Source organism: Dreissena polymorpha, chromosome 11 (assembly GCF_020536995.1).
Source record: "Dreissena polymorpha isolate Duluth1 chromosome 11, UMN_Dpol_1.0, whole genome shotgun sequence".
Lineage (NCBI taxonomy): Eukaryota > Metazoa > Mollusca > Bivalvia > Myida > Dreissenidae > Dreissena > Dreissena polymorpha.
Window position 1 is genome coordinate 77,673,210 of NC_068365.1, and position 23,894 is coordinate 77,697,103.

The 23,894-nt window shown below is 34.3% G+C and overlaps 1 protein-coding gene and 2 long non-coding RNA genes across 14 annotated transcripts in view; 1 reads left to right on the top strand and 2 right to left on the bottom strand.

The window, feature by feature from the left end:
- Positions 1-23,894, bottom strand: part of LOC127851804 (protein PFC0760c-like) — a 61,891-nt gene that overhangs the window by 23,664 nt on the left and 14,333 nt on the right. The gene's annotated exons all lie outside the window — the stretch shown is intronic.
- Positions 14,866-17,323, top strand: LOC127851808 (uncharacterized). Its single transcript, XR_008035963.1, has 3 exons — positions 14,866-14,951; positions 15,760-15,906; positions 16,442-17,323. It is a non-coding gene; the product is annotated as an uncharacterized LOC127851808 (long non-coding RNA).
- LOC127851810 (uncharacterized) lies at positions 18,501-20,221 on the bottom strand. Its single transcript, XR_008035965.1, has 2 exons — positions 20,132-20,221; positions 18,501-19,137 (listed from the first exon to the last, which is right to left on the bottom strand). It is a non-coding gene; the product is annotated as an uncharacterized LOC127851810 (long non-coding RNA).

The window sequence follows — 23,894 nt, forward strand, 5'->3', positions numbered from 1 at the left end:
GAGAAAATTATTATTATTAAGTGTCCGAAAACTTAGGGTAATTACAGAAGCAACTGAATACTAATAAAAAAATGTACATGTTGGACATGGCTTTTGGCTTGCCACAAAAACAACAACTCATGTTGACCAATAATCAAATACATTATTTGGAAAATGAAGTAATTACTTAGATAAATGTGACATGGAGTGAGCTAAAGCACATGGTCCCTCAAATTACTTCTTCAAATGGGAGGCACCCCATATCTCAAACTAATCATAATTAAGAAAGACAGCCCATATCCAAAACAAAATTAAAACTAATCAACAAGAAGTAATGTCCAGTACTATTGATAACTGAATCAAGTATTATTATTTTCTGCTCAGTATACATTCTCTCAGTAATCCTCTCTTCTTTACTGACTCATTGCCCCCACCCTGCTCATAAATGCTGCATTTGTTGACATAATATTGTATTTATGAAGCAAAGTGAAAACTAAAATAAAATAAAAATATTATGTGTTTTTTTTTGTAGTTTCTTTATCAGCACAGTGCTGGTGGATTCAGGAAATAAAATCCGCAATCACATGAGCAGAAGTAAAAACTTGACAGAGGGAATATTAACATCCTTTGCCATTTAACATCTAAACTTTTTCTTCAGGCAATTTCTTATATCTTAAAAATTACACAAATGAGCACCAAAAATAAAGCAGTTTTTAAGATTACAAAAACATTTTAATCTCTAAGTACACCACCATTCCACACTTGCTCACCCCACCAGCAAAACAAAAAAACAAATCTTTTAAAGTAATTTCAGCAGAGCTTTCTTCAACTGAGGTTTTGAAGTTATTACTGACAGTTGTTTTTGGCAAGACTCCCAAAATTGCAATGGAGAAAATTTCAAGACTTACAAAATCCAGCACTATGTAACATATCTTGAAGCCTTGATAATACTTCACATTTTAAATAGGTATAAAAAACTCTTTGAATAAATGGAGTGAAAAACTGAAGAAAAATAAAAGTTTTACTTAAATTAGAATAGTGCAGTTACTAAATGTCAATGTCACAAATGCTGTCATAACTTCCAAAATGGTGTGAGCAAAAATTCAGAAATCCAAGATCAGGAAGCAAAAACTTCAGTTTTCAAAACTTAAGGAAAGCAATATCCTCAACCACAACTCTTCACTTGTAGAAGCACTGTGCACCATTCTAATTTCTAACATCCGAATTCTCTGCCAAAAATCAATTGTCTAGCCTGAGCCTGTGCAATGCAGCTCATGCATTCTATGACATAATTCAAACAGGGCTTCACAATTACCAGGAATAGCAAAGTCTTTTCTGAAGATATTGTCTTGGAGAAAACACTGAAAGAACGTCATGCATAATTCTTTACTGTCTAGCCAAAATGCCCTGAACAAATATTCAGAACAATTCTTCTTACAGAAATCAGTATGGCTTTGACAAATGTCTTTAGGCAATAACATGTGTTTAATGCATCTGTCTTTTTTAACCTGACAAATTAGACAAACAGTCACTTCATTTAGTTCACAATAATTTTTTGTGAAATAGCCTATGTATGAATGATAAAAACATAGAACAAGAGGGCCTGAAAGGCCCAAAGTCGCTCACCTGAGATAACAAGATATTATTGGGACAAATCTTCTGACCAAGTTTCATGAAGATCGGAAAATAAATGTGGCCTCTAAAGTGTTAACAAGGTTTTACTATAGCCAAATAAGGAAATGCCCCGCCCCCTGGCAGCCATGTTTTTCAACCAACCTGCATCATTATTTAACTCTTCCAAGATATTATTGGGATGAATCTTCTGACCAAGTTTCATGAAGATCGGACAATAAATGTGACCTCTAGAGTGTTAACAAGATTTTACTATAGCCATATATAGCCATATAAGGAAAAATGCCCCGCCCCTTGACAGCCATGTTTTTCAAGCAAATGTTACCATTTTTGAACTCATCCAAGATATCATTTAGACAAATCTATTGAGCAAGTTTCAGTAAGATCGGAAAATAAATGTGGCCTCTAGAGTGTTCACAAGGTTTTACTATAGCCATATAAGGAAAAATGCCCCGCCCCCTGGCGGCCATGTTTTTCAACCAACCGGCATCATTTTCGAACTTGTACAAGATATTATAGGGATGAATCTTCTGACCATGAAGATCAGACAATAAATGTGGCCTCTAGAGTGTAAACAAGATTTTACTATAGCCATATAAGGAAAAAATGCCCTGCCCCTTGGCAGCCATGTTTTTCAAGCAAACGTAACCATTTTCGAACTCATCCAAGATATCATTGAGACCAATCTTCTGACCAAATTTCATGAAGATTGGACAATAAATGTGGCTTCTAGAGAGTTAACAAGGCAAATGTTGACGGCTTACGACGCGCCATGGATGGACAAAAAGCGATCACAAAAGCTCACCATGAGCATGAGCTAAAAAGAATTTTCACACAAACTGATATGGGATAGTACCTGAAACCAATTCTCTTAGAAAATCAGAAATGTAGAAACACAATCTACTTTTTTTTGCCGCACTAAAAAGAAGCGAGAGGAGCTTCTTTATAGTTTGTGTCCAGCAAAGAGCCTATACAATATTTTATTATGCCTGGACAATTTAAAGAGAACAGCGTATGTTCACATGCAATTCTTGTGACACAAATTGTTTTTTGTTAAATACAGCATCAACACAGTTTTACACATGTTTCAAACTATTCCAAAAAGTTATTATTGTTGTTCATGAGCGAAATTCAATAGTGGTATCAAACCAATGTTAAGAAGATATTGTTTAGAACAGCTTGTTTTTTACTGTACACAATCATGTATTTGTCAGTCATTGTTGAGAAATGACAGCATTATTATTTAATGTCCTTGACAAACAAGATGTGTTTGAGAAACACTATGCCCCCAGCATGCCAAATATGAAGTTGCTATGTAGTGTATATTTAATTAGCGATTTTGACCCATATATTTGACCTTTGACATTGAAGGATGACCTTGACCTTAAAGGATGACCTTGACCTTTCACCACTCAAAATGTGCAGCTGCATGAGATACGCATGCATGCCAAATATTAAGTTGCTATGTTCAATATTGCAAATGTTATGACAAATGTTTGACATGCTATGTACAATAGTTAAAAAGGTATAGGCATTTTAAAGCATAGGCCCTTGAAGGATGACCTTGACATGCCACCGATTAATACCTTCAGCTGTATGAGTAACACATGCATGTAAAATATAAAGTATCTGTATAAAGTGGTAGTGATGTTTTGGCATATTTAAAATGAAAATTGACCTTTGTAAATTACCTTTGACCTTTCATGATGACCTTGACCTTAACATTGTACAAATTAAAATGTGCAGCTCCATATGCATTTGAGAAGTCGTTACAAAGTTATAGTGTATAGTAAATGAGCGATTTTGACCCATATATTTGACCTTTGACCTTAAAGGATGACCTTGACCTTTCACCACTCAAAATGTGCAGTTCCATGAGATACACATGCATGCCAAATATGAAGTTTTATGTTTAATATTGCAAAATATATTGCAAATGTTAAAGTTAAGTTTTGACCCATATATTTGACCTTTGATCTTGAAGGATGACCTTGACCTTTCACAAACGTGCAGCTCCATGAGATACACATGCATGCCAAATATCAAGTTGCAATCTTCATTATTGCAAAAGTTATGGCAAATGTTAAAGTTTGATGCAAACCAACAAACCAACCAACTGAACAGACAGGGCAAAAATAATATGTCCCCTAGTATATACTGGGGGACATACAAAAAAGTTATTAAATATCACGGTATGGCTTAACCATTACCAATGAACATGACTGTATAGTTCAGATAATAATTCAATTTGTCTATGAGCATAGATCATATCTCAACAACTTCATCATTCTTAGCAAAAATGGTCTCCCTAATTAAATCTCAAGAGTATTTCATGAAATGAATTAGCAATACAGTTATCTGCCTCATTATTAAGCTTTTTCATCACAACAATGCCAGAGAATTCATACAATTATTAATGCAGCCCTAAGTGAATGGGTTTCCATTTTTTTCCTGATTTTCATAGCAATATCAGAAAACTTCCGAAATATGTTCAAGTCATGATAACAGCAAAAATATTAAATAGTCAAGATGAAAGCTCTTTGTTTTCTTCACTTCCTTATCTCTCGGGATATCTACTCAAGCAGTTGGGGAAACTTTCCCATAGAGATAGCAAATGGAATAAACCACTTGTGAAGATTAAAGTGTCCTTTTCAATCAATGTCTCAGATTCTGTAACAAAATTCTTCACAAAAAAGTTACACATATTCCATACATAATTAAAGCATGCAGACAGGCAAATGTAGGCAAAATCATGTGACTTCCAGAAACTGTACTTGATAATAGTAATAATGTTCTTACCTCAAAGGATAACCTCCAAATAGCTTTGTTGTTCTTTGAGTTTATTATTCGCTCACAATTTCTAGTCAAGTTGTACACGATTTCACTGTGTTTATCCATCATTTTTCAAAAGTTAACCATTTTCAACAAATTTATCAACAAACTTCATATATTGCAATATAGATCACTCAATAATAAACACATGTATTACTATATTCAAGTGATCAATGCCAATCACACTTTGAATATAAAAAAATTGCCATAGTACTTTTAGGATGCTTTGAACATGTTATAATATGTATTGGAAACATTTAGTTTTTGTTGCACTATATATGGTGATTTCATTGAATCAGCAATCAATCTTAAACTGTGTGCCTAAAATGTCTCAAATGGGCATCATATTTCCTGCTAAGAAATGACATGATATTACTTTTGCAATATAATACCAGACCGACCATAGCAATAATATTTATAGACCATAGTGTAGTTAACAGCAGTAATTTATATTTCATTCAACTCTTTTTGACTCAATAGAATGTGATTTATCTGTTCCTTATTGATCTTTTGGTCCAAAAGAAACTCAAGAATTCCTGGCTCATCTTATTTACATGTCTGTATTACTTTTATTGACAGAATGCGATATGATATACCATTATTTCAGCCTGCTGTAATATAAGCTTGTCATCACAATAGGAATCTGTTCCTAATTTATCATTTTGTTAAAAACAATAGGGCTCTTCTTGTCTTATACCATTTAGTTACTAAATAGTATTAGACACAATATCTACTGAGCCCCGGAAAACGATGTCATATAGGTATCATGATGTAAAAAAATGTCTTCATTGAGAAAAGGGGCATCATTAATTTATTTTTTTGCAATTTTTAATGCAGGACTATAATCCATTCAAAACTTCATATTATGTGCATTAATGCCTGCAAGTTTGAACTAAATATTGTTCATGTAATAGTTTAGAACGGCAGCTTTAGTTAACTTGTGTCTACAGACAGACGCATCAAGGGATGTAGGGATGGACAAACAGAGGTCCAGGGTGATTTCCATATACCTCATTTACTTTGTAACATAGAGCATTAAAAAAGGAAGCCAAAGCTATCTGAACAGTTGAAGCTTTGACAGAAAATTGTTTTTGTACTAGCAAAAGTAATGGAACAAGGGCTGTTTGTAAAACATGCATGCCCCCCATATGGGCTGTCCGTTGTACTGGCAGCCATTGTGTGATACGACTTTTGTCACTGTGACCTTGACCTTTGACCTAGTGACCTGAAAATCAATAGGGGTCATCTGCAAGTCACGATCAATGTACCTATGAAGTGTCATGATCCTAGGCAAAAGCATTCTTGAGTTATCATCCGAAAATCATTTTACTATTTCGGGTCACCGTGACCTTGACCTTTGACCTTAAAATCAATAGGGGTCATCTGCGAGTCATGATCAATCTACCTATGAAGTTTCATGATCCTAGGCATATGCGTTCTTGAGTTATCATCCGAAAATCATTTTACTATTTCGGGTCAGTGACCTTGACCTTTGACCAAGTGACCTCAATATCAATAAGGGTCATCTGCGAGTCATGATCAATCTACCCATGAAGTTTCATGATCCTAGGCGTATGCGTTCTTGAGTTATCATCCGGAAACCATTTTACTATTTCGGGTCACCTAGACCTTGACCTTTGACCTAGTGACCTCAAAATCAATAGGGGTCATCTGCGAGTCATGATCAATCTACCCATGAAGTTTCATGATCCTAGGCGTATGCGTTCTTGAGTTATCATCCGGAAACCATTTTACTATTTCGGGTCACCGTGACCTTGACCTTTGACATAGTGACCTCAAAATCAATAGGGGTCATCTGCAAGTCATGATCAATGTACCTATGAAGTTTCATGATCCTAGGCCCAAGCGTTCTTGAGTTATCATCTGACAACCACCTGGTGGACGGACGGACCTACCGACCGACCCACATGAGCAAAGCAATATACCCCCTCTTCTTCGAAGGGGGGCATAATTAAATGTAGAATGGATGCAATTTTGACTGTATGTTACTGTATTAAGAATATATTGTTTTTTAATTATAATTGCTGTTTCACAAATGTATTCATCTAAGAGAAAGCAGCCTTTGAACGGCTTTCTTAAGTTACTGGATTGTTTTCTTTAAAATATGTGCAGGAATACTCTTATTAAAACCATCTTTAAATTAAAATGTAACATAATCTATTAATTAACCCCAAGGAAATCTCACTATCAAGAAAATCTTGCACCACCGAAAGTTAACTTTCCAGATGACTAACCCAAAAAGAATCCCTGACCTTAAAGTGGCAATGAAAACTACCCCATAACTAGTAATCAACTGCGTTTTATGCAAGCATACAGAAAACAAATACTTGTAAGTAGTAGATTCAAGCTTGAACCAAAAATAATATACAAACTTATGTATAAGCATTCAGGGAAATTTAAATAAAATACTACATTGAATTGTTGAAAAGTGATACAACCGCTGTACAATCTAACACATTTTAAAACAGTTGTTTCCATAAATAGAAGTAAATATAGTCTTAATTGTTACCAGCATAACCTATACTGCCACAATATTTCATGTTCCAACATATAAATACATTTGTATACAAAATGCACCAAGGATTTTTTCTTCAATGTCCCTAATAACGAAAATTGTACCCTTGTAAATAGCGCATTCTAAGAAGATGACAAAGAGGATTTTTACTTCTCAAAAAAATATATAATTATCCTTAAGTTTGCATGGACTGCTACCATGGAAATCTGTTTAGTTTTTATACTTATTTTATCGACATAACAATCTTCCACTTCATTCCATTTATATCCACAATAAAACACATTGAGATCTCGTCCTTCGCACTAATTTACATACCAAAGTTATTACACCAGTGGCTTCAATTGAACATAACACAACATTAGAAACATAACACAGATTCCACAAAAATCTTCATAACAGCCAAAACGAGCTATGAGTAAACACTGTTGTTAAGATCTCAACTGATAAGCCTTCCTGTTCATCCCCAATCAATGCACATCATCTGCAGGCAATTATCACATGCTAGTTAATGTTAATTAGCCCTAATTATGTTAGAACTGCCCATTGCCATCTTCTTTCAGTGGGCTGGTACTGTCTAGCTGCTAATATAAATACACCATCAAACAAACCAGACTCCAACATGAAGGAATAACAATAACAAAACACACATGGTATAGTTTGTGTGAATCCATAGACTGGTACCTGGCAAAGAGTTTAGCAGCATCTCCAGCAATAGACTGGTTACCACAGTATTAAAGGGTCTCAAATCAGTATTCACACACATAAAAAGAGTAATCCTCTTGGGCTCGAACCACCGACTTAGTGATTGGTGCATTTTATACTTGTATAAGCAATCCTTGTTATGTCACAAAATATAACGATAACAACAGAACACTTAAAATTATTTGATTATTTCGCGCTTAATGATTTTTAGGTTTTTAAATCGTCAAAAGATGCATACCCCCAAAAAACATATCTCAAATCTTGAGCGATACAGTGATTACCATTTTCTTGCTTTGTTTTAAGTTTTATTATTATATTGATATACTAATCTAAATTGCTGTATGTTTTCACTTTCTATCTTCAAACAACAACTGCTTGACAACAATAACTCTCAAAGGCAGGTGTTAAATCCCAATTTACTTCCACACCAAGGTTCATCTGCTCATTAAAGCAGAAAATGCTTATCAGTTAGCCAATCTGATTGAGGCCTGAGATGTTTCAATCATGAGAAATGATCCAACATAAATCTGTCAGCTGTCTATCATCTTGCATCATCAACAGCCAGATAAACAACAGTAACCACTTGTTCTTTAATCTTTTACTCAATAACAAATACTAATACAGTAAAACCCCTCCAAACCATCAGGGCCATTAAGGTTCTTGTTTGCTTAACTGAGTTGAACATTTTTGTAACAGAAAATGCATGGTGCTTTGTCTTAAGGTTATAATGAAAACATGCTAGACAAGAACTAGTAACAGTTTATTCCAGTATACCACCACACATTTACATTTACAAAACAGAGGTACACCCAAGGCAATTTATGTGCATTTACCATAGTTTGAAAATCCAGTGCTGCAGTCGATTATTGTATTTTTCTATACAGCCTTATCAGGGAAACTGTACCTCCATATATTTTAAACAAACCAAACTAATTTAAGGAAATTTGGTCACCCAAAGAAAACACACATTTAACTCTGCTCAAAACATTACACCTATAATGACCTTGGATCAAGAACTAAGCCCTAATCCAATCCATTTTTATGTCCCCCACCATAGTAGTGGGGGACATATTGTTTTTGCCCTGTCTGTTGGTCCGTTGGTTGGTTGGTCTGTTGGTTGGTTGGTTGGTTTGCGCCAACTTTAACATTTGCAATAACTTTTGCAATATTGAAGATAGCAACTTGATATTTGGCATGCATATGTATCTCATGAAGCTGCACATTTTGAGTGGTGAAAGGTTAAGGTCAAGGTCATCCTTCAAGGTCAAAGGTAAAATATATGGGTCAAAATCGCTAATTTTATGTACACTTTTGCAGTATTTCAATATTCAAGATAGCAACTTGATATTTGGCATGCATGTGTATCTCATAGAGCTGCACATTTTGAGTGGTGAAAGGTCAAGGTCATCCTTCAAGGTCAGATGTCATATATATGTGGCCAAAATCACTCATTTTATGAGTACTTTTGCAATTTTGAAGATAGCAACTTGATATTTGGCATGCATGTGTATCTCATGAAGCTGCACATTTTGAGTGGGGAAAGGTCAAGGTCAAGGTCATCCTTCAAGGTCAGAGGTCAAATATATGTGGCCCAAATCGCTAATTTTATGAATACTTTTGCAATATTGAAGATAGAAACTTGATATTTGGCACGCATGTGTATCTCATGGAGCTTCACATTTTGAGTGGTGAAAGGTCAAGGTCAAGGTCATCCTTCAAGGTCAAATATATGGGTCAAAATTGCTCATGTAATGTCACTTCTGCAATATTGAAGCTAGCAATTTTATATTTGAAATGCATGTGTATCTTATGGAGCTGCACATTTTGAGTGGTGAAGGGTCAAGGTCAAGGTCATCCTACAAGGTCAAATGTCATATAGGGGGACATTGTGTTTCACAAACACATCTTTTTTTTCATATTTCAGATTTAAATCCCACACTATTGTGAAATAAATATAAAATGAAATAAATATTCATTTTGTATTGTGCTTAAACATGCCCTTCAATAAGAGCTTATTGAAAATACAAGATTTCTCAAATGACATTTTGAAACAAAATCAATACAACACACTCCCACCATTTTCACAATCACATTTTTGAGCTGCTCTCAACAGTAATTTGTTTATGGGATGTGTGTCCTAATACTCCTCCCAATGGACCTATCCTGACACTCCTCTATGTGACAAGAGTGATTGAATTCCTTTGAAGAGGATGTAAGGAACAATAAACCATGCAGTTACATGAATGTTGTAATTTCAAACACACAACTTGGCTGCAGTTATTGCCATTATTACCATACTCAGACAGTTTCCATTAATTAGTTTTGAATGTTGGATGATTTGTGTACCTTACATTTTAATCTATTATTGCTTGGAAGTGTAAGGTTTGGCATTTTTTATATTGGTTTAACTGCAACCCTTAGCATTCCACAGCAGTGACCCCAGTTTTAATAATTTTAAATGTTAGAATGGAATTGCACGTAATGTCCTGTACTGTTTAGACAACCTCCCTAAATAAAAGACCAGGATGGTAATACAATTTATATCATTACCGCAAGTAACCACGTGTACCGCGCAGTGTATTACCTCTTATTTTCAAATTAAAAAGCTTTTGCGCGCAATACATTTACACAACGCTATCCTGCAAAAACTTTGTTATGTTATCGTAAATAATCAAAATGGCCGCCATTTGTTTTTTCCAGAAAACTACACCTTAAATTATTAGATATGAAAGGATTAGAAGAAGTTTTGGGCAAACATTTTTTTTTTTAAATAAAAATTGCGGACATTTCTTTGTTTGCGTTTGTACACTTTTTTATCGATGAATTCCGATGGGGACTGTTGTCGACATAGCAGAGAGCAGTCAAAGGTAGGTGTAAACAATGTCTTTTATGCGTGTAACGGTAGGTGTTAAAGGGCGTCTTTTTGTACTTCGTAATTGATTGCCAGCTTTTTTTTAGTAATTTGTGCCACGCCTTGTTGAGACGCTAATTGACATTTGAGACACTAATTGACACTTGAGAACGTGAAATTATGAAACTGCATTTTGTGTGTATAAATATTTAACGTTCAACAGTGGTGTTTGAAACATTTGTTTGCAATCATCTGAACTACGCATTGACTAATCAGACATTGACGGTAGACCACTCTAGAAGACGGCAAAATAACCACAATGACGACAATGGCCCTTTTCAAAATTGTCAAATATAGTGCTATGCAACCCATGCTCCTGATCATATAAACGCTTCTTCGATGAAGAGTGCATAATTAAACTTTCCAAAGACCCGAAATAATTGATTGCGCAATATGAAAATGGTGGTCATTTTTTATCAAATTTTCAGGTTTGTTGGTCTTCAATTTTTTCTCTCTCCATTTTGGCTTTACAAATATCGCATGTGCGTTATAAATGGGGGCACGCTATACATGGTAACTTACGGTATATGGTTTCTTGAGTTTAATTCTTTCTCCATGTTATGTACAATATATTTTGTTACAGAGATACCAATATATCCATGGTTCCGGCACTGTTAATAATTTATTATAGTGCATATAAATTAATTTAATTCCAATATACTTTGCATTTAATAAGGTTTTAAAAATGTGCATTAGTGTATTATCTTTATGAGAATCCATAGATTATTGAATCTTGGTTGTTTCTTTAAACTTAAAAAAAAACATAACCTGGATTTTCGACATCTATGCACCAGTCTTGAGGTTAAAGGGGCCCTTTCATGTTTTGGTAAATAGACAAAATTAGACAAAAATGTTTCAGATTGGCAAATTTTCGTTGTAGTTATGATATTTGTGAGGAAACAGTAATACTGAACATTAACCATGCTCTAAAATATCCAGTTTATGCATCTTTTGACGATTTAAAAACCTGAAAATTATAAAGCGAAACGATTGAATAATTTGGAGAGTTCTGTTGTTTTCCTTATATTTTGTGATACTTCAAGCATTGCTTATATAAAGTATAAAATACATCACTTTATGAGCACAGATGGCCGAGTGGTCTAAACGATAGACTTTTACTCCAGGGGACAGTGATTTGATCTCAGTTGACCCCGGTTACGTTTTTTCTTTCTTTAATTTTATTCTTTTTTTTTTTAAAGAAGCTTTTTAGATCCAATGTTTACATTTATCAATATAAAGCATTTAATGACAAACTTCAATACATGCCAAAATCTTTGAGAAGGCCCCTTTAAAATAAAGTTGGATTTATGTTTATGTGGATATATTCCTCCTACATAAATTTCCTTTTGAAATGAACTATACCAGTATGGAATTAATCTACTATAGGAACACAAAGGCAAGTCAATTACACTTATACAACATCCTAGAAGCAATCATCCCTAGACATTGTCTGTTGACACTGATAACCCTCCTGTCAACAGTTCACTGGATTATGTTAAATTCCAAGGGATTGATAGTCATGTTCCATGTTAGATTCCAGGCTCCAGTAAGGAAAAATTGTTAACTGAGTTGGCCCCTGTGTGCCCAGCTTTAAGAGTACTGGTAACCAATTGAAATGTATGTTTCATCTCATACTCAATGGCACCATGGGCATCAAAAAATGCATGTAAAATAAAAGATACCTAATTAATTGAAATTATACATAACCATGTCATCAATAACATTCAGACATTGATATGAATTAATGTCTAATTAGATATATAAATTGATATACGTGTGTCATATCACAATATATGGCACATTTGAGGTTGATATGAGCTCAAGTCCAAGGCATAATGGATATTGAAATGAGTGCATGTTTCATTAAAAGCCCACCCCTGACCTTTCTGATCCCATTTAATCCCAGTGGACTCTCTCATCCTTCTAAATTGGATCAATTATTTCCAAAGGGATGTCAGAGTAGTATATTTATTTCTACATATAGAATATTTCTTACAGAAATTCCTTTGAGCAAACAGTGCAGACCCTGGTGAGACGACGCATGATGCGGCGTCTCATCTGGGTCTACGCTGTTTGCCAAGGCCTTTTTTCTAGACGCTAGGCATAAATGGGTTAATGCAAAAGCAATACTTTATTTTATTCAAGAAAGTGTCAGTTTAAGTCAACATGTTGCTAGTCGTTTGTGGTACTTAAGAACACACTGATGATTCCTTCAAATACATTTTTTGTATGCAAGAAATGGCGTATACCACCATGTTCTTGTAGATTTCCCTGCCTGAAATCTTTAGTTGCCTCAGACAGCCCTCATGTACACAGAAGTTTAGGCTGATTTACCCACATTCACTGGTGTTTGTCAAGAGATTTGCTGGCAGTGTCTCATATATCCACTTCAATGTCAATTCATGCCACTCATGTGTATCAGGGGAATAGCAGACCAATTAAATAACAACTAAACCTTTCCCACTCAGAAGCTAAGTAAAAATGAATCTGTGCAAACAGCTTTAAACCAGAACAGCCTGCGAGTAACTCGCAGTCTGTTCAGGTTTTATGCTGTTTGATGCTCATCAGTAACTAAGGTTTAGAGATGAAATATTAAAATGTTGAATCTAGTAAGAAAGGTCTAATAAATTGAATTTAACTTTTTAAGCGACTACACATGCATGAAAATACGTATCTAAGTGGTAAAGGGTTAAAAGGGTTACAGCGGGTATATACGATTTTGATATGTGTTAAATTGTAATATATTGATACAAATATGTTATCATAACACACATTATGCAAGAAAAATGATACATTTAAGACGAATTTCATAAAATGCAGCAAATACAAATTAGCGCCCCGAGCCAATTGTGACGAAGATAATTTGAACATATTTTCCTACAATAACCGATGCATTCGTCTTTTTAGTAAGTGTTCGTGTGTCGTATGAATCGATATCGCTGCAGGAATTTAAAATGAACCGTTAAACTCAATTTAGATTCACATCGTACATGCTTTATATACATGCTGGCGAATTCGGCTGAACAGCCTTTTTGATTTCAGAATTAAATATATGGCTAATTTCACATTTTTCGACACATGTTCTTCTTAACTTTTATTTTAGTTTATATTGAAATATATGTATAATAAGTTTTCTACACATTTAATATTAATTAATAAATATTTGACAAGATCGTATATACCCTCTTTAAACAATGGCTGACATGAGCACAAGGTTCCAACTATATTATTCTGAGGTCTGGTGACTTAATGATAACCCAAAGAGTGTATCACTGCTTATTCATGGTTTTGCTGTCAATGTGGAAGTAAGTTTGGGCTATTATGGTAAGAATTTGACCATTATTTTGCGGTATAATGGTAAGAATTTAACAAGTGCTGTAAGATTACATTAAAGTCAACAAAGTCATTTTCCGGTCACATTTAATCAGAAATTTTACAAATCAAGTTTTGTCTCTGTAACTTTATATTTAGTAAACGCCTTTTAGGTAATTTAGGGGACTAACTAAAAGACAATTGGCAAATGATGATGGTAAATAATAACAGAAATTTAGTGCTGTTCAGAATATGCTCAAGTTAACATGACAATTTAAATCATTATTTGACTTCATGACAATATGACTAAGAATCATTATATTAAACAAGGGCTGTTTGTAAAACATGCATGCCCCCCATATGGGCTGTCAGTTGTAGTGGCAGCCATTGTGTGAATACGTTTTTTGTCACTGTGACCTTGACCTTTGACCAATTGACCTGAAAATCAATAGGGGTCATCTGCGAGTCATGATCAATGTACCTATGAAGTTTCATGATCCACGGCATAAGCGTTCTTGAGTTATTATCTGGAAACCATTTTACTGGTTCGAGTTACCATGACCTTGACCTTTGACCTAGTGACCTGAAAATCGATAGGGGTCATTTGCGAGTCATGATCAATGTACCTATAAAGTTTCATGATCCTAGGCGTAAGCGTTTTTGAGTTATCATCCGGAAACCATTCGGTGGACGGACCGACCGACATGTGCAAAACAATATTCCCCCTCTTCTCCTAAGGGGGGCATAATAACAGGCCCAGGGGTAATAGCACATCCTGGAAATCATTGCCACCAGAAATGGTCAATTTACACAGATCCCTGAGGTCTGTAAATACATGTAGCAGTTAACATTGGATTACCCGCAGTTTCTGGTGTGTGTGAAGGGAATTTGTAGCCATGTCGTCTTTTTCACAGGCTATGTTATTCTATATCAATGGATATTTTAGAGGCAGAAGTGCATTTAAACACCGGGGATGAACAACTTTTGTCACGTGACCGCAAAAGTCAACGCCGGTTGCAGAAACAGATTGTAATCTTGTACATTAAGGTAAGTTTTGTTGTTTTTTCATATAATCAAAATTTCAGTTTTTAACAAGTGATAGCCTATGACACAGTATACTAAATAAACTTTTATTTGAAATGATTCCATTGCCTTTACTGTTTCCACTTTCCGAGAACACTTCGACACAAAATTCTGAAATGCATTGCAAACGCTGTTTGTTTATGTGGTGTTGATGATTTTCTTTCAACAATATTGGTTTAACGACTGAATTAGTATGATTTTACACTTCATTTTAATATATTTAATAAGATTCATGACAAAAATAGCGGTGCAAATTGAAAAATATCTTATTTTTTTGTTTTGTTTTGTTTTGCAAACGCAGGTTGGTATTTCTTGAGCAATAGGAAATGGCAAACGCAGGTTGCGAGAATATTCAAAGGATAATGAAACGCACACTGTACACATTTTTGAAAGTCTTCTAAAATATGATATGGTTACAAATACGAAAATATTAACTATTCAACACAATATATGACTACGGAACTTCAATTGAGGACATTTAAACAGAGCGGAAATATGCTTATCAACACATTAAGTACTGTTACAAGTATATTGAACCACAACGTGCGTTGCCTCCTTTAAGCGGACCTCGAATGACGCTAAACGCGCCAAAACTCACGAAAATCCCGTGCATTAGTAAACACGCATGTTTATTGAACTGTGACGAAAAGAATAGCAGATAGTGTGTCACATCCAATCACTTGCGTTTCATATCTCTTTTGGTGTAGTCTTTAAAACTTTATAAAAACATTTTAGAAATATATTTTAACAAAAAGTAATTCTTTCATTACAGAAACATGACGCTCGTGTGTGAAATCTGTGGAAAGACATTTAAATCGAAGTGGGGGTTAAAGCTTCATGATAAGCGCCACAGAGGGACTGGACGATTCGCCTGTTGTGGAAAAACATTTTACACAAAACAGGCGTTCAACAGACACAGGTTTGTATTTTTTTTGTTTTTAGTACAATGCTAGGTTCTGTCGGTTTAAAAATCAAGATACAATTCAACATAGGTCATTGCATTCTGAGCGAAAGTATGTTTTTATAACCTAGTTGCAAAGCACTATTTAAAATGTTTTGAATGGTTTTTTCGAAAAAAGCCGGCTTTAAAACACTTAACACATTATTACTAGTGTGGTGCATATTGGTGTGCTCATTATAGTATTTAGTTTTTAACGACCATAATTGTCCAGATAAATTTCAATGCAAATTGTCACTGAACAATTGGAATTTACACCGTATAAATCCAGAATGTACGCGTTCCGATACTTCACGTATGTAATTGGACCCTTAAACATATTATTTAATGCGTATTTTGGATTTTGAAATGCGTAAATACGCGTTAACGCGCCTTATCTGGAGCGCTTCTGACGACCATCATTTTGTTAAGTTCCACATTGTTATGGATAATATTCTGTGTGTATTTTTCTGTATTGAATAATAATTCAACAGTTCCATTTGTTTTTGTTATATAGATGCAGCATTCATGGTGTTGAAAAGCCGTTCCCCTGTGAACAATGCGGCAAAAAGTTTTCAACCAAAGATGACCTGAATCGTCACGTCCGGAAGGAGGTTGCTGCAAAGCAATTTACCTGCTCAATTTGCAATGCAACGCTCCGGGAGAAAATTGACCTTCAGGCCCACCTTGCCACCCACAATGGAGAGAAAAACTTTGCTTGTGATATGTGTGAAAAGAGGTACAGGCACCGCAGTAGTCTATCAAAGCACAGATCTGCAAAGCACCGGGCCTAGTCATCTGTTGCATGACGATGATAAGACCAAGAATTATTTTTAATTCTTACCAATGTGCCGTGGTTATTTTCTTAATTATTGAAAATACAGACTGTCATACAATAATATATAGTATTACGCGTGTTTTTGCGTCTTAAACATTGTGTTTCATATCGTTTATCTTGTGTTGTTTTGTTTGATATTCCTGTTTTTAATAAGATTATTGTTGTAATATTTATCATTCTAATTTAAAATGATTATGATAATGGTTGATCTCATACAAATTATTGTGTTCATTATTGCTCATCTGTGATTACTGTTGATCTCAGCCCATGAATTGTGATTTATATTGATTATCTGTGATTATTGTTGATCTTATCAAAATAATTGTAATTTATGTTGATTATCTGTGAATTTTTTATCTTAACCTATTAATAGTGATTTATATTATCTGTGATTATTGTTGATCTTATCAAAATCATTGTGATTTATGTTGATTATCTGTGATTATTGTTGATCTCAACCGATTAATTGTGATTTATATAACCAGTGATTATTGTTGATCTTTTCAAAATCATTGTAATTTATGTTGATTATCTGTGATTATTGTTGATCTTTTCGAAATCATTGTAATCTATGTTGATTATCTGTGATTATTGTTGATCTTTTCAAAATCATTGTAATCTATGTTGATTATCTGTGATTATTGTTGATCTTTTCAAAATCATTGTAATCTATGTTGATTATCTGTGATTATTGTTGATCTTTTCAAAATCATTGTAATCTATGTTGATTATCTGTGATTATTGTTGATCTTTTCAAAATCATTGTAATCTATGTTGATTATCTGTGATTATTGTTGATCTTTTCAAAATCATTGTAATTAATGTTGATTATCTGTGATTATTGTTGATCTTTTCAAAATCATTGTAATTTATGTTGATTATCTGTGATTATTGTTGATCTCACCATATCCGCTGGAATATACATTTGAGCCGCGCTCTGTGAAAAGGGGGTTTAATGCATGTGCGTAAAGTGCAGTCCACATAGGCTAATCAGGGACGGCACTTTCCGCTTTTATGATATGTTTTGTTAAAAGAAAGTCTCTTCTGAGCAAAAATCGAGTTTATCGGAAAGGTTTGTCCCTAATTAGCCTGTACGGAATGCACAGGCTAATATGTGACGACACCTTACGCACATGCATTAAACCCCCTTTTCACAGAGCGAGACTCATTTGTAATCTGCGATTTTTGTTTATCTATTTCGAATCAATATGATTAAAATATATTTTTGGTGAGTTAGCTTTTTGTCTCATTGGAATCATTGTGCGAATTGTCAACAATTACATGTAAATCTGTAATTCCTTCTCAAGTTGCACATAGGCCAGTTTAATGTTTTGCGTATAAGCTATTATTGCGATACGGGATATTCTTTGCAGCAATAAAACAATTAATCTGCATATGTTTGGTTCGTTTTGTTGTTAAAGACACTGATCTTGTTTGCGTTCAACCGCTGGGTTTTTCAATGTTTTTCACAGTATAGTTAGACTTATCTCGGTGAAGTGTACTATGTCATGGATGTAGTATGCCTTCAGCTTTATTTTAAGTATTATCTCCAACAATCATATTGTAAGATTGTCAGGATTCTCACGTTACACATAAAGACATTATATTGTATGACCAATATGAAGACACTAGTGATTTGCAAGGCGCCCATGTAAAGGTCAATAGTTATTATTATATTTAAATTTTCGGATCAAAAGATAATGGTATACACCTAAAATGAAAACTATGTCTTGCAGAATAAGAGGAATCGATTGTTTTATTTGCTTCATGATACCTCTCTCCTTATAGGTCCACATTATTTATCATTATGCAACTAAAAGAAAGATACCTTTTTTTTAATTAACAAGATACAAGATACATGGCATTTTTTAGAAACTGTAATTTTAAAACTTGAAACAAATAACAGCAAACAAAATAAAGTTAGATCCAATATGTCTGTTGTTGTTTCAAATCCCCCAAAAAGGTTGAATATACCGGTAGGCCTCGTTAAATGAAGCATCCCACAGCGTCAATATAGGCAGCATATTATACGGCCCCAATATTGGTAGCTCCTCAATGCATAAACATAGAAAGAGCAACACAAAATCAAATTCAGTAGCATTACACGGAATCAATATAGGTAACGTTGGTTAACGAATATCAAAAATGACAGCTGTCTTTTAAAGAACTACAAACTGTCGTATGATATTATGATTTCCTTTTACGGGTCAAGTTCAATTCCCATTTTTGATGTTAGAAGCATTTTGCTGTCATTTCGTCTTGCCCTCTCCCATCGGACACCCAACGTTCCCTTCTGGAGAGCGTTTCTGCTTGTTGACACGGTGTCAAATTTTCGTTTAGGTTCCTTCCGTTTTGGAATGTCAAATTCGTGGTCCCTGAAACATGATATTTGTTATCGAAAACTATTTATTTTACAACATTTACCATCTTATTTACTGAGAGCGAGTTTTTCAGCTTGACATCATCCGAAGCAAAGACAATAAAATGTAATCACAAAACATATGCATACAATTGTGTTCATTCAAATTGCATTCTTTAACTACCAAATCTTAATATTAAGATAATATTTAATATTAAATATATTTGGACAACTAACAAAACAGCATGAGAAAAATAACATTCCGACAAATTATTTTTCAATTCTTTTGAGATCTTCATTTTACAATACTCCGCTCCGAATCGCGATTTATTTTATGATGATAATGGCGATGAAGATGGAGATGATGATGATGAAGATGTTGATGATGATTTGATTTGAACAGTACATATCGAGTATCGCTTCGTGTGTCGTGTGTCGCGGTCTGAAATTAGACCGCGTTACACGAAATTCGGATAATATGGGCGATATTTGAATAATAAAATATCGCGCGTCGCCGCGACTGTCGCGCAAAATATCGTGTATCGCTTCGTGTGTCGTGTGTCGCCCTTGATGAAAGAAGGGCAAGAATATAGATGTCACTATCCGGATTCCGTAATCTTAACCAACCTGCGTTTGCCATAATCCAGCTTCAGCAAACTGCGTTTGCTCAACCAACCCGCGTTTGTAAATTTTTGAAATAGCAAGAACTGCCCAAATTAAATATAACAACAACAACTTATATCGCAAATACAATAAATCATCAAAAATTAAGCATCGTGTGCTCTCATTTTTCTAGAAATATGATTTATTCGTGAATGGAAAGTAAAAAAATATAAAATCAAACTGCGTTTGCATCGAAAATCTAAAGTTTGTGTCGAAGTGTTCTTAAAAACTGCAAAGCTTCGAAACAAGTGCAATGCGTCTTAATATGCGAAAAGGTATGAAGCATGTCATAAGCTTTGTATTGTCCAGAAATTTTAACATATTCTCTATAAAAAGATGAAAATTACCTGACGGAGCGGGATTCCTGATGTAATTCAACAACCTGCGTTGACTTTTGTGGTCACGTGACAAAAGTTGTTCATCCCCGGTGTTAAAGGTTATGCTAATATTTTAATATAGACAATTTTACAAGTATAAGCAAGCATGGAAAAATTAAGTAACCTAGATAACTTAAACATAACATCATTCACAGTGAAATGAAAATAATTACCAATGATGCCCAACTTTGCCAAAATTGATAAGAATAAATCAACATTTTAATACACTTTTCAATAATATAAAACAACTCAACAAATGAGCATAAACATAAAATGTACAACAATAATTAATAACTGATTATTGCTGTTCAGAATAGTCTGGTACAAGCAAGTCATGGAACATTAAGCATGACATTTAACTTTATGTTACTAGAATTTAAGTTTTGTATATGGGACTATGGGTTTATTGGTCCAAGACTATACTAGCTCCTGCACAATCTCCTGGAAGTACTCAATAATTGCCACTGACAGCCCTCATGTCAACAAGAGTTCACACTGTATTACCCACAGTTTCTGTTGGCTATTAAGAGATTTGAAAGCAGTGTCTTAATTAACAACACTCAACCTGGTATGGGAATTACAAGGCCACAGATGGCATTTAAAAGATTAAATAATATTTACATGAGTGCTGGCCAAAGATGTTATCATTAATTAAAGAGCATTTTTGTTTACTCAGAGGGGTATCACATGATAGTCACTTTCCAGCCATATTAGTAAACAAGTGATTAGTGTTAAATGGTATTAAAATTCGCTTTGAATCAACTCTACTCCCACAAATTTTCTTAGTGCAGCTCAGTAATTAGGTCATTTTGACAATTTGCAGTGAGTAAAGTCAAGATATAGAGGGAAAATTAATATGAAATAAATGCTTATCACCTTTTTACTGATATGACTTGAAAGTGAGTGGCATTTGAAAAATTAAAACAAGTAATAAAGAGTATAAAACAGTGAAATATACCTTCCTCTGCATGGATGTCGCCATCTTGACTATCACATTATAACCCCCTCTGTTACTGAAGTCATCATTTTTTTAAAAATAAAATATTGGAATGAAAAATCTTCTTCAGATAAGAATTATTTGGGTTTCTTTAATCCTAGGACAGACAGCCATTTTAACCCTTTCCCACTCAGAAGCAAAGTGAAAATGGCCAAGTGCAAACAGCATAAAACCAGAACAGCCTGTGAGTCACTCACAGTCTAAGTGACCCTGTGATGCATTAAGTGACCCCGTGACCTAGTTTTTGACCCGGCATGGCCCATGTAAAAACTTGCCGTAGAGATCATCTAGAAAAACTTCTGACCAAGTTCGGACCACATGCTGAATGTTTAAAACGCATAAGGTGATCTCGTGACCTAGTTTTTGATCCGGCGTGACCCATGTTCAAACTTGACCTATACATCGTCTAGATACAACTTCTGACCAAGTTTGGTGAAGCTCGGATGAAAACTACTTGAATTAGAGAGTGGACACCATGCTCAATGTTTAAAAGGCACTAAGTGACCCCGTGACCTAGTTTTTGACCCGGCATGACCCATATTCAAACATGACCTAGACATCATCTAGATACAACATCTGACTAAGTTTGGTGAAGATCGGATAAAAACAACTTGAATTAGAGAGTGGACACTTAATACGGACCGACAGACAGACAAGTTCACTCCTATATTCCCCCCTTAACTTTGTTTGTGGGGGTATAACAAGAGATGTGTTCGTCAGAAACACAATGCCCCCTAATGCACTGCTTTGATTTAAAAAATAATAATTTATTATATCCCTTTAAAAAATATTACTTCCCTTGTGAAAATGATCTGTACGTGCCAAATGATTAATAGAAATTATCTCCCTTTAAAACTTGTTACTTCCCTTGATTATTTTTTTGACCTTTGACCTTGAAGGATGACCTTGACCTTCACCACTCAAATTGTGCAGCTCCGTGAGATTCACATGCATGCCAAATATCAGTTGCTATCTTCAATATTGCAAAAGTTATGGGCAATGTTAAAGTTTATAGACGGACGCACAGACGGACTGACGGACATTTCAACTGCTATATGCCACCCTACCGGGGGTATAAAAAGGTTCAATGATACAGACAAATAACACAGAATCGAATATGCATAAATAAAATATCCTTCCAAGTCAGGAAGGATTTAACACTAGAATGCAGTGGCCAAACCTGTTTTAAACAGATGGTTACAGTGACTATACTTTATGATGTTGGAGCTGTTTTATCAGTGAAAATTACTGTTTTCTGTCCTTGCAACTATGCCTGTGCAGAAATTGCCATCGGAGTTATATAACAATCAATGGTTTAAATCACTTAATTCTGACCTAATACATCAGATCTGAAATCTCCAACCTCTGTTGTAATAATACAACAGGTCTGACAAGATTATGGAAGCACTTCTGTCTAGGCAAATTAATTTCATGGTTAATTTCAGATCATGTCAGAGCTGTTACAGCACATGCCATTGGGATGATGAGACTTGTCAGTAAAATTTGCCTCAAAATACTGTACAGCCTTAACGGTTTGTAATTGAAAAACATGCATTGGGATGCTTCATATCAATGCAAAAATTCTATATAGCCTGTTCTATAAGCTTAAGATGTCAGGATTGATGTGTTAAGTTGCCCAAGGAGATTGATTGCCTGAGCCTCAAGTAACAACTGAACTTTGATCATGAACTTTTGTTCAAACCAAAAAAACTAAAATTCTTACAACCATATTGTTTCTCTTGAGAGCCTGGGATTAGGGGTGGAGGTTTAACACACAGTAATTATACCATCCATACCTTGACAGGTATTCTATCAAATAATTATAAATATTCATCATACTCAAGTTTATCATGTTGATCAAGCACATATCAAACGGAGTATCTTTCTTACATTCAGTCTATAATTTGGCCAGTTAACGTATAAGTTGCAAGTTTACAAAAACAATTAAACAAACACATGCGTACTACAGTATGGTTCTCATATGTTTCGTATTATAACGGCAGGAAGTGTTAAAATAAATTAGAAACATAAATAAGAAGGCAGGAGACTTAAGGGAGATATACATTACACATTTTTATTTTTTGTTTGTTTGTTAATTAATCAACACATTTTTATTTTTTGTTTGTTTGTTAATAAATCAATGTTTTTGAAATGTGTTTTCACTATTTGTGAATATACTTCATTTCCATGTCTTGTTGGTGTAATTTCTTGAGGTTTTCTTTTTGCATCCATGCACTAGCACTTAAATAATTATGTACGAATGTTTATGAGGACATAAATAAATATCTACAATTATAAATGTGTATATACATATTTATATATGTATTTAGGTACAAGCATACATATGTCTATGTATTTTGTGTGTGTGAACGGATCTATTCATTCATTTCAATTATTGCCATCTTTTTATCGAAGCGTCAGATGTTTAATCATGTTCAGTTACAAGTTTTTATCATTTATGCCTAATTAACCCAACTCTTAACATATATATTACATGACATCATTTACTTCCGATGCTCTCTTTAGGGAATATGACAGAACCAATCTGGGATCTTCAACAATTCAATCTAATGGAAATTGCATGAATCAACAAACTCACTATTAAAGTTCACAATTTTTTAAACTTTCAATTTGTTATAATGCACATTATGCCATACAATATCAAACAGTGCATTATCAATTATCCAATTGTTACCAAGTTATCACCAGTGATTTACACTTTGTATATATCATAAT